The following is a 10,783-nucleotide window of genomic DNA, read 5'->3' as shown; positions in this document are numbered from 1 at the left end:
TCTGTTTTGTCTTGTCCTCCTAAAAGAAAATGGGCTTGAACTTCTTTCCTTAATCTCCTTTTCCACACTGCTTCATTTGTGATTTTTTTGGAAAGGTAGTCATCATGGAGAATCTCACCCAGCAGCTTAGCACTGTAAAGAAGTGTGGTAAAGAGGAAGCATTAGCAATCCAGGTCCAGTCAGAAGAGAGTACCACAGCAATTCTTAAGAATATCTACTACAAGAGATTTTGTACAATTATGGAAAAAAAAATACATGGAATCACAATGGTAAAAAGATCAGCTAATCCCCACAGGAGAGCATGTGTTATTACTTCTTAGAAGTTTGGAAGAGGTTCTAGGAAGCCCAGCTACTTCGATGTCTGGTAAGTGTGTACTGCTGGATTCACGCTGAATCTCCAGGGTTATCTGTAGGGGCAAGACAAAGCTGATTCTTTGGGTTAAAAATCAATTGGAGCTGCCAAGATAAAGAAGTGTGGCTGTCATGACACACTCAAGAACAGGAAGCAAACAGGTGGGAGCAATCTCTTCTTCTTCCTCCAGACTTCCAGATTCTCTAGCATCCCATTTGGCAGAGCCTAATAGGGAGCCAATTGGCAAAGCAGAATGTGGTTTGTGGAGTCTCCGTCCTCATATCTCAGAGCAGTGAGCAGAGGAGTGGGGCTGAGGCTTAGATAAAGCAGGAACTTGGTCTTAATCAGACGAAAACAGTCTGTAAACTCACAAGCAGCAATAGATGGTTGGTATGTGAAGCTAATAAATCTTATAGTGTTTTTTTTTTGTACAGCAAGAGATTACAAATATACTATTGTTCTGGTAAAATGTAATTTTTAAACTCAAAAGAACTCAGGGGTTTCCCTTTCCCCTGAGTTTTTTATATAACACGCTGTTCAAGGATAAACTTCATTGTTATCATGTGATAGAGTTATTACAAAAAACATTGACTCAATGCAAAATCAGCAGAATTCATGTCAAAAATGACTGTAGAAAGTTTTGTTACAGAGCACAATGTAAATCTTTTATGATACAAAAATTTAGAATAATTATTTATCCTCAAGGATTGGAGGTAGAAGGAGATTTCGTAGATGCTTATTGATTTGTATTTGTCACTTCTTTTGGCCAAATTGTGTTCTGTAGTTTTTGGAGCCACATCTCCCTCTTTCTCAGGCCACAATAGAGTTAAGCCCACTCCTGTCTTCAGGAGCAACTGACAGCTTTATATCCATAAGCATTTCTCTTTCCTTGATTAGACAGGTATGAGCCCACCACTTCTAGATCAAGTGTCCTCAACCTTGGCACTATTCATGTGTCCAGCAAAATTATTTTCTCTTGCGGGAGGTGGGCTGTCCACACAGTGCAGGATGTTGAACAATGTCCTTGGCCTTACTGTACAGATTCTAGTAACATCCACCCACTCCAGGCTGCTTTTGACCAGCACAAATGTTTCTACATGTAGCCCAACTTCCTCATGAGTGCAAAATCGCCCAATTTAAAACAGGTAATTAAAATAAAAGATGCCACATTTATTAATTTAAAAATTTGTAGAAATGAAGAAATTCTTTTAAAAATAGGATTGTAAGTACATTTCAGAGTCACTACAGCTATTTTCCAACTACAGGATAAGGTAAGAAGTCTGAAAAGCTCAATATATTAAAAATAGGAAGAAGAAATTGAGGAGAGAATTTTAGTTGCATTGTTTTGTGCTCCAAATTCTAGTAGTACCTAGACTCCTACTCAATTCAATGAATCACCATTCTGATTCAAATTTCTGTTTCTGGCAAGAGGAGACCTGATATAACCCTTTAGGAAGCAGTGTAATATATTATTTTCATCACATTTAGTAACATTTAGACTCTGTAGATTTTATTTTAATATTATACATTAAGTACCAGGTGGTACACACTTGAAATATTTAAGGACATTTGATAGTGGCACAACAATATATATGCCAAATTCTTGAAGCAGAAAGCAAGATGAGCAGTTGGAAGAAGTGACATTATGATAATTATGTTATAGTTAACAGGGGGAAGTCAATCAATAGTAAAGGACCAGAGTTATATCTATAAATGTAAACACTAGAACTTAAAGTGGAATATAAACCTTTTGAATCATTAGAAAAGAAAAATTTAAAAATAAATATATGGCACATTCAGATCTATACAAATTCAGATAGATTGTTAGAGTACTTAGTTTAAATATGAAGGATTATGATTAACTCATTGTTTTACTGAGAGGTTTCAGTTTTATAAACTTATACTCTAAAAGAGCATTATGTAGCAACTCATGTAATACACTGCATATAAGACACATACACTATGCCAAGTACGGTAGCACACACCTGTAATCCTAGCAGCTCAGGAGACTCAGGCATGAGGATCACAACTTCAAAGCCAGCCTCTGCAACTTAGCAAAGTCCTAAGAAATTTAGGGGGACCTGTATCAAAATAAAATATAAAAAGGGCAAGGGATGTGACTCTGGTTGAGTACCACTGGGTTCAATCCCTGGTGCCAAAAAGAAGAGATATATAGGAAACAAACTATCTCAATATAATACGTTGTAAAATGATTCCCAATTGTCTACCCTCCTGTCCCATATTATTCATATTTACCACATGGCCTGTGGCTTATATGACTTATTTGAGGGGAATTTTACCTCTCTTTCTCTGTCATCCCCTTGGTCAAGTGACCTGCTTCTATCAGTTGAATGTGACTAGCTGAAATATTAGACTTATTTTGGGCAAAAACTTCAAGGAGCATCACATGATTCTCCAGCTTTCTTGTTTCCCCACTACCCTGCCCCCATCTTCCTGTAAGTAGTTTGTATAACAGATAAAGGATGTTCTTTATCCTGAATCTTAGAACAATGAAGATATGGAGGAAAACTAAAGTCAATCTGTAGTGACCATCAGTCCCGGAATTGTGATTTAGAAATAAACACTCTCTGTGGTAAGACATTGAGATACTGAGGCTGCATGCTACTGGAGAGGAACTAAGCAAATACTCATACAAAATGTGTTACCATAACAAAATGTGTAAACTGTGAAGCCATGTGGAGATACTCTATATTAGTAAGCTGAAGGACCTCTTCCTCTGAACATGTTCTTTAGGTACTATTCTTTATTCCTGAGATATTAAGAAATTATCTGTGTTACCACTAGAAAATTCATTATAGATTATGGAAGTGCAGTACTTAAATTCCACTTACAAACTTCTTACATGAAGTGTGGGATGAATAACAATAATAAATTACATGTGATATACTCTTTACAGATTCTATTCTAAGTTCTTCACATTTTAGCTCATTTAATCTTCCTAATAATCCTGTGAAATATGGCTTTAATCATAATTAACTAGTTAGGATACTGGAACTAGAGAGATTAATTATGGGTCAACATCTTTGAGGTATTGTCATTACTTGAATCCCGAATTTGTGACCTCAGAACTTATCCTAATAGCTGTACACTTGCTCACAATGAAGTATTTTTAGGAAAAAAATATGTGTGTGTGTGTATATATACACACACATATATATATGTATGTATATATATATATACACATGTATATATTCTAGAGTATTCTAAGTATAAAGTAATGCCAACCTTTGAGTAAACAGAAGTTTTAAGTAGAATGCGTATAGGACACATTCTCTCCAAGATTACTTTATACTGCACAAGGAATAAACACTTAGGTTTTTGTTCTTAAAGTTCTGGAATGACTAATATGTGAAAATGTGCATGACCCATATTTTTATTGCACTGCTGCATACTTAGAAGACAGGTGAATAGTTACAAATGTCATAAACTTCTTATCCTCATCTAAATATTCATTTTATTTTCTAAAATATTGATTCTTCAAAAATACACTTCATATCATACTTGTTTCAATATTTGACGTAATTTGATGTGGAGAAATTTCATCTGAGGTAGAAATTTAGAATATTAAAGGTACAACTGTTAACACATGCATCAAATATTTGGTTTTAAATTAAATTAACAAAATCATTTCCTACTCATGGCTTTGACCCATCTTCTGTAAACTGACGATTTTTTTTGCTCATAGAATAGTTGTCACCTCAAAGATAACCCTAATGGGAGTAGGACCTTGGCTATTAGAATAAATAAACAAAGGCTATACAATGTCTGAGGAAATAAAATAAATCTGCTGGAATTCATTTTCAGTCTTTATTAACTCTTTCAGATTTTTATGCAATTCAAAATCTTTTAGGTGAGACTCAGAGGTTTATTTATTTATGTATTTATGTATTTATTTATTTATTTTTTGAGTCCCTGGAGTTTTCACAAACTTATTTTTGATTTTTTTTTCTTTTTTTCATAAGGTTCCTATTAATGTATGAACCAAATGCTTCAGATCTGTATTCCTAGATTCTATGTGACTAGAACAAATCCCAATTTTCTCTATTATCCTTTCAAAATTTGGGATGTCTTTAATACTGGGTTTCAGCTGATGTTGTGACTGGGGCTTAAATTCAATTAGGAGGGGCTTGGACAGTTCTGAAGAGGATTTAAGCTTTAAGAAGGAATAAAGCCTCAAGTTTTTCTGCCCTATGAGAACAAAATAGACATGAGTTATGAGAAGAGATAAGGGCAGATATTAAGCCAGGGAATGGCAGTAGTAATGGTAGGATTTAGTCTGCTGGGTTTAAGCTTCCTCAAGACAATAAAAACATAGCTAAATATTTGAAATTTTGCTTCTGCTTTTTTTCTAGTGTGCCTCTCAAGAAATAAAAATAGCGAAAAACTGAAAATATCTACAAGAGGTACTATATTACTCTAAATGATTCTTAGTGAAAGGAAGGCATTTAGAAGGATTATTACTGAGTCATAGTGTGAAGACATAAAAATGCCCATGGAGTAACTTGGAGGGTGAACAGATTTCAATTAAAGTGAAGCTATAAGTTTGGTAAAGGGGCTGGAGGTACAGCTCAGTGGTATAGTATTTTTCTAGCATGTGGGAAGCCTTGGGTTCAATTCCTAGCACCACAAAAATAAAAAGTTAAAAAAAAAGAGTTTGGTAAATATTCATCAGTTATATTGTTTGTGTAATCATGTCTCAGGCCACCAAACTATTATAGTTATTTTTCATTGGAAATTAATAAATTCATTATTTCCAAATAATGGGCCATTTGGAAAGAGTAAGTCTTCTGTACAAGGTTCTCTTAAACAAAGCTCTCATGAGGCTTGATAGATGTTAAAGAAAAGTTTTCATTATGAAGAAGTCATCGGGGATAGTTTTAGAGTTTAAATTGCTAGATTATGTCTATTTATGCCTGATTAAAGTTTTCCAACAGAAAGATATGTAGGTATCTTGGAATTCTGCAGAGATAAATTGGAGTTATGACAGGGTATAGGATTTGCCTCACCATCAGGAAGGAGAGACCCCAAGAAACAGTCCAAGAAGCGTCTGGTAAGCTTGCACAGTCCAGTTCAAGGACTTTGCACCATAAAAGTGAGGAGGTTTGGTATAATGGCAATAGAACCTCCAAAGTGGATGACTTATCTATACCATGGAGATAGTCTTAAAACTGTGATGGACACATACAGAAATCAAAAAAATTAAAGACATCAATAGACTTAAAGATAAGAATCTTATGGTCATCTCAATAGATGCAGAAGAAAGCATGTGACAAAATACAGCACCCCTTCATGTTCAAAGCACTAGAAAAACTATGGATAATAGAAATATATCTCAACATTTTGAAAGCTATGTATGCTAAACCCCAGGCCAACATTATTCTAAAGAGAGAAAAATTGAAAGTATTCCCTCTAAAAACTGAAACAAAACAAAGATGCCCTCTTTTACCACTTCTATTTAACATAGTTCTTGAAACTCTAGCCAGAGCTATTAGACAGATGAAAGATATTAAAAGGGATACAAATGGGAAAAAAAAGAACACATACCTATCATTATTTGCTGACAACATGATTCTATACTTTAGAGGACCCAAAAATTTCATAAGAAAACTTCTAGAATTAATAAATTAATTTATTAAAGTAGCAGAATATAAAATCAACACTCATAAATCAAATGCATTTCTGTATATCAGTGATGAATCCTCTGAAAGAAAAATTAAGAAAACAACTACCCCATTCACAACAGCTTCAAAAAACAAAAAATAAACAAACAAACAAACAAAAACCCTTGGGAATCAACTGAACAAAAGTTAAAGACCTCTATGAGGACAATTACAGAAGACTAAAGAATAAAATTAAAGAAGACATTAGAAGATGGAAAGATCTCCTTGGTTTTGGATAAGCATAATTAATGTTCTCAAAATGGCAATACTACAAAAAGTGTTACACAGATTTAATTCGATTCTAATTAAAATCCATTAAAATCTAATTAAAATGACATTCTTCATAGAACTAAAGAAAGCATGGGCTGGGGATGTGGATCAAGCGGTGGCACGCTTGCCTGGCATGCGTGCGGCCCAGGTTCGATCCTCAGCACCACATACAAACAGGGATGTTGTGTCCACCGAAGACTGAAAAATAAATATTAAAAAAATTCTCTCTCTCTCTCTCTCTCTCTCTCTCTCTCTCTCTCTCTCTCTCTCTCTCTCAAAAGAGAAAGCAATCATTAAATTCATTTGGAAAAATAAGAGACTCAGAATAGCCAAAGCAATCCTTAGCAAGAAGAGTGAAGCAAGAGGCATTACAATACTGGATCTTAAACTATACACAGAGCAATTGTAATAAAAAAAGCATTGTATTGGTACCAAAACAGACATGTAGACCATGTCTTGATTCTTGATTTTATTTCTTGTGAATTGAGTTATTATAAACATTGATGTGGTTGTGTCACTGTAGTATGGTGATTTTAAGTCTTTTGGGTATAAACTGAGGAGTGGGACAGCTGGATCAAATGGTGGTTCCATTTCAAGTTTTCTAAGAAATCTCCATACTGCTTTCCATAATAGAAGACACAGAGGCAAACCCATATAAATACAGTTATCTCATATTAAACAAAAGTGCCAAAAACACACATTGGAGAAAAGATAACCTCTTCAACAAATGGTGCTGAGAAAACTGTAAATCCATATGCAGGAAAATGAGACCCAAATCTTCTTCATGTCAGCTTAGGACCTGACTTCCTTAACAAGACTCCTAAAGTGCAAGAAATGAAATCAAGAATCAATAAATGGGATGGATTCAAACTAAAAAGCTTCTTAGCAAGGGAAACAATCAATAACATGAAGACAGACCTTACAGCATGGGAGATAATCTTTATCCGACATACATCAGATAGAGCACTAACCTCCAGGGGATACAAAGAACTCAAAAAATTTAACACCAGAATAAAAAAATAATAACCCAATCAATAAATATCTAAGGAACTGAGTAGACACTTCAGAGAAGAAGATATACAATTGATCAACAAATATATAAAAAAGTTCTACATCTCTAGAAATTAAAGAAGTGCAAATCAAAACTACTCTAAGATTTCATCTCACTAGAAATGTAACTATCAAGAATACAAGCAACAGTAAGTATTGGAGAGAATGTGGGGGAAAACTTACACTCATTTATTGCTGGTGGGACTGCAAATTAGTGCAACAACTCTGGAAAACAGGATGGAGAATTCTTAGAAAACTTGGAATGGAACCACCATTTGACCCAGCTATCCCACTCCTCAGTTTATACCCAAAAGATTTAAAATCAGCATAGTACACTGACACAGCCATATCAATGTTTATAGCAGCTCAATTCACACTAGATAAACTGAGGAACCAAACTAGATGCCCTTAAATAGATGAATGGATAAAGAAACTGTGATATATATACACAATGGAATATTACTCAACCTTAAAGAAGAATGAAATATTAGCTTTTGTTGATAATTGGATGGAGTTGGAGAATATCATGTTAAGTGAAGTAAGGCAATCCCCAAAAGTCAAAGTCCATTTTTTTTCTCTGATAAGTGGATTCTGATCCAAAATGTGTGTGGATGGGGAGGGGTGCAAGGGAAGAATGAAGAAACTTTGGATTGGGCATAGGGGAGAGGGCTAGATAGGATATGGGGTTGGGAAAGGTGGTGGAACTAGACGGAAACTATTATCCCATGTATATGTATGATTGCACAAATGGTGTGACTTTGCATTGTGTACAACTAGAGAAATAAGAAGTTGTGCTCCTTTTGTGTACAATGAATCAATGCATTCTGCTGTCATGTATAACTAATTAGAACAACAAAAAGAAAATGGGTTGGATGAGCAAAATCAAGTTAAATAAATTTTCTAAAAATACCATTATCTTGGTGAACCTCTGTAGTATCTCAAAAGGCAGAAGTTATACTATATTATATTATATTATATTATATTATTGTTATGGCTTTATCTAGAAAATTTTCTTGAAAACCTTGCTGTAGGCAATACAGCTATGTTCAGAGGTTAAAAGACTGGATTATTAGAGCTATGCCATCACAAGAGGATTAATCCATTTGATAGATTAATAATTTGAATAGACTAGGTACTGTCAGGAGGCAGAAGGACATGCCTAGAGACACTGACCACGGTGGGAGAGGAAATGCCCTTGAACACTGTCCCTGGCTTCTTGCTTGCAAACCTTTCCACCACACCCTTTCAACTTTCACCAGGATATTCAGGCTCATCTCAGTCTCAGAACAATGGATTTGGCAAATCATGGACTGAAACTCTGAAATCTTAAGCCCCAAATATACATTTCCTCATCTACTTTGTTCTTTTCGGGTATTTTGGTCATACCAATGAAAAGCTGACTATTTCTGAGCAGTGGGTTTCTGAGCAATGATAATTTATTGTGAGCATTTCGAGGTAACTGGGTTAGTTTACCATCACAGTAATGAGATGCTTGAGATGATAAACTTATAAGAGAAAAGCTTTATTTTGGCTCATAGTTCTGATGTTTCTGGTCAATGTTTGAGTGGCCCTATTCCTCTGGGCTTCTGATGAAGTAGCTCTGAAGCAGAAGGCAGAGCGAAATTGCTTTATATCAAGAGCTAGAAAGCGAAAGTAAGAGAAGTTGGGCCAGAGGCACACAATTCCCTTCAAGGGCATGATCACAATAATCTAAGACTCCAACTAGACCCTGTTTTCCAAAGGTTTCTCCACCTCCTGATAGCACTTTGCTGGGGGCAAAGCCCTTAACATATTGGACTTTGGGAAATATTCATTATTCAAAACTGTAGCATTCTACTTCAAGAATATTGCAATATGACTAACTAGTGAATTGTGAAAATTTACAACATTGTAATTTAGGACAAGATAGTAAGATCAAGACTCTGATGCAAATTTTGGTGGGCCAACTATTACCTTACCAGCAAGCTATTTTTCTAGGTGAGGAAACTATTATACTAAAAATAATTCAATCAGTGCAAATGAGAATAGTTTCCTGGTTAGATAGTCTTATACAGACATTCTAAAAGAAATAGTGAAGAACGTATGGGTTTGCAATTTTATATTTCTTACAGCAAACAGGTAAGTTACATACCTACATAGGTGGTCTTAGCACTGGTGTATATTGGGTGACAAAGGCCTAATACCAACCTACCCTCCAAGTTTCAAGGTATGATTTCTTTATCTCTCTACTAAGTAACTTATTATCAATCAAATTTTCTACTATGTTTTAGAGTTTTAGAATAGATTATGTTTATTTTCTAGTTTTGTCCAGATTATAATTTTTATTTAGGCTTTTTTTTTTTACATGTATGCTTTGGAAATCCCTACTTAAAACAAGGCCCTATTAACCTGTACTTTGTTCTGCAATGTTTGTAATTAATATAAGATCCCCCACATTTTCCTAGGAATTCTTCTTCTACCCTAAGGTCCATGTGAGTAGAACAAAACTAGGTATATATAAACTTGAAAATACTAAACCATATACTATTTTGCTTTTCTTATCTGGTCCTCGCTTGACTTGTCCTGATGTTTTCATTTCCTGTTTCATGCTCCACCTCTTGTAAACTAGGGTACTTGCAAGGCAAGTAAGGACCCTCAGAAGCACTAGCTGATGCAGACATTCTGGCTCTGCCCTCTCCATCAGCTACTGCACCATAGCATGTTTAGGGAAAGGAAGCACTGTGTCTCCACAAGTCCATTGACCCAATCCAGGAGATAGAGGATGCCCATGGGATTTTGACATCAGCGCTGAGACATATTAAGTACCTGACATACTGGTATGTAATAGTCTCAACCGTTAGTATGTCAACTCCAGAGCCTGGGCTTCATGGGGTGCAGGGGTGGGAAAGGAACTGATGGTGTAATGAAAAACATATTATATAACATCTCTTCATTTGGAAGGATAAAAATTTGTTAAACATTTAAATTGTCTTTGCATTCAAAACGTACTAAGTCTAGAGTAAAACTTTTATTTAAAATGGCTAAGATTCCAGATTATAAACAATCCCTAGACTTTCAGTAACATGAAAGTAAATAATTTATTCTATTTGTTTATCATTGAGTAGATGGATTTAAAATGTTAGATGTAATTGAAAACAATAGAAAAGTAGGATTCATGTTCTTAAAAAAGTAAAGCATGTCAAATATGAAAAACTATGTAGGTAGAAAAATGGTATCTCTCTTTAAATATATTCTTTTTTTTTATATGAAATTACTATCTGAACTTTCTCCAAACAAAATGCATTAATATTCAAAGTGCTGGGGGATTCAATAGTGGTTTAGAATGCATCTTTGAAACAAAAATCCTATCTAGTAAATTTAATATACTTGGCCCACAGAATATATTCTTCATTCTTAAATTATTCCCAAAGCTTCCACAATGCTAATTCGA

The sequence above is a fragment of the Ictidomys tridecemlineatus genome, chromosome 6 (assembly GCF_052094955.1).
Source record: "Ictidomys tridecemlineatus isolate mIctTri1 chromosome 6, mIctTri1.hap1, whole genome shotgun sequence".
NCBI lineage: Eukaryota > Metazoa > Chordata > Mammalia > Rodentia > Sciuridae > Ictidomys > Ictidomys tridecemlineatus.
Note: the sequence above shows the minus strand (reverse complement) of the source record.